Below are 2,361 nucleotides of genomic sequence, written 5' to 3' on the forward strand. Positions count from 1 at the left end.
TTACAAAACTCATCATCAAATTTGATTCTCAAATATTAGTAGGACACATAAAGAGCACAAACTAAAAGATCCTAAAGTAGCAAATTACTTCTCATTCCTTAGGGTACAAAAAGCACTTCAAATGTTATATAGTCAAAAATATTCCTAGAGTAGATAATAAATAAGCAGATGAATTAGCAAAGACATCAACTCAAAACCTAAGCATATATCCTAATGTTTTCTTCCAATTTTTGAAACAAGCTTCAACCAAAATTAGTTAAGAAGCACAAGGGAGGTTCTTATAATTCAAAGTGAAGAATGGAGAGCACCAATCATAACTTATTTTAACCATTCTTTGATTTGGTTTTTCAAGTATCTCATGGGCTCTCTTGGGTTTACCTAGCACTATTTTTTCACAAGTGTACACCACCACACTTAACTAGACTTGCATAGGTCGAGTTACCCATCTTATGCCCTAATTTTTGTACAATCAAAAGAAAATAAAGGTTCTATCAATACTCTAAGTGTCCATCAACACTATTGGCACTTAGAACTAACTGGCTCTTAATCTTTTTTGTCCATTTAAAAAAACCAATCATTGATCTACATCAACAAGGGTATGAAAACCTCTTAAACCCAAACATCGTACATTTTTGTGATCTAACTTACCATATATGTATAAAACATATGTTAGTCACAATAATCTTCCATTATCATTAATTACCAAAATCAAACTAGGGCGTATATACTTTTAATATTATATGTGTCAAAGTCCAAATTGTAGATATCTTACCACTAATATCACCTACAAGTGATGTTCACCTTCATGTGGCGTTATCCTTCAAGTGATATTTTGTGTATTAAAAAAATCTAAGTGTATGTCTCCTACAAGTATTGTAAACTTATATGACACTTTTAGGGGGAGGTCACTCTACAAATGGTAACTTTGAGACTAACACCTGCTTCAAGCATCTCATGTGTGTTGTCTCATTGCAAGAAAATGTAGTCCTCAGAGCTAAGCGTGGATGATCAACTTCAAGTGGTATTTCATATCCCTTATGGTACGACAAGTCATACAAATTAATATCAAGTTCAACTTGATTACTACATGTGTTCCAAAATAATGTCTTTATGTTATCCTTGAATTGGTATCTTTTACATGTTTTTATTGTGTATTATACATATTAAACTCTTTTTGTGCTTAATTCTGGCTATATGTATATATTTGAGATCCACCATATGTATGCATACACCTAGGAGGAGCATATCTATGCAATGTGAGAGTCAAGTTTTGTGAACAAATTACTTTCTACATATAAAGGATCAGAAAATAATTTGACATCCACTTGTAGTACTAATGTCTTACTGTTTGATTCTAAATGGGGATAAATTGTATGACCAAAAGCAAGTCCAACCCATAACAAATACCAAAACCATAATTTAAAGTTTCTATTAACCCTTAATTGGTATCAATGGTATAAGATGTATTTTGTGGATCATACAATTGGTATTTTGTGAGTCGTATTTGGTAAGAGGAAGATTGTAAGGAAAATGGGAGAACTCCATTTTGGAAAATGGTTCAAGAAAGGGAGGAAGTGAATTATGGATTTGGGGGAGGCTTAAATCCATAATACCACACAAAGGAGACACTAGGAAGGGCAAGATAAATATTATCTATGTATTGTTGAATTCAAATGGTATCTTCAATTGGCATCTTTAACATCACTAGTACAATCCACATGTGTTGCAATAGTACATATTTGATGGTATAGTGCAACATTTGTACGGAACCCAAGGATACATTATATTTGATGGTATAGTGCAACAGTTGTACGACATCCAAGTGTCCAGTGACAAGCTAGTGTGATGCACCTTCCCCACAAAAAAATAAATTTAAAGTTAAAGTGGACACTCCCCACTGAAAATAAATTTAAAATTGTAGTGAACATATAGCTCACATACCAGATATTAAACTGCAAATACTGCACTTTGTCTTAGCCAAAAGGTCGATGTGGCTTTGTGTCATGTTGGGCTTGTGTGTTTTCTTGTGGCCCATCTGAGAGGAAACCACCTGTTTGTTAGGCGAGATGTGATGGAGAAAAAATAGATCTGCTATACGAGCTTCACGTGTGACACACGACACATGAAACTCGAGCTTTAAAGGAGTAGAGATATGATCTTGCCTTTGTACTACATCCTAGTAGCTAGGTAGATTGCATTTTACGTTTAGCATTTATTATTTGCTTGATTTCGTTGTGTTATCATCAATCACAAAAAAAGTGGATATTATAAGAAAAACAGATCATTTATAGTCTGATTTTGGTGTTTGATGATCAAGATGAGACCATTTGTATGTTATGTAAGCTAAAATTAGTTGCCCAT

General features: G+C 33.5%; 1 non-coding gene across 1 annotated transcript; it reads right to left on the minus strand.

Moving 5' to 3' along the window:
* Window positions 1–1,790: 1,790 nt before the first annotated feature.
* On the minus strand, window positions 1,791–1,992 carry LOC111591269 (U2 spliceosomal RNA). Its single transcript, XR_004857486.1, has one exon. It is a non-coding gene; the product is annotated as a U2 spliceosomal RNA (small nuclear RNA).
* Window positions 1,993–2,361: the final 369 nt, after the last annotated feature.

The sequence above is a fragment of the Zea mays genome, chromosome 3 (genome assembly GCF_902167145.1).
Source record: "Zea mays cultivar B73 chromosome 3, Zm-B73-REFERENCE-NAM-5.0, whole genome shotgun sequence".
Taxonomy (NCBI): Eukaryota; Viridiplantae; Streptophyta; class Magnoliopsida; order Poales; family Poaceae; genus Zea; species Zea mays.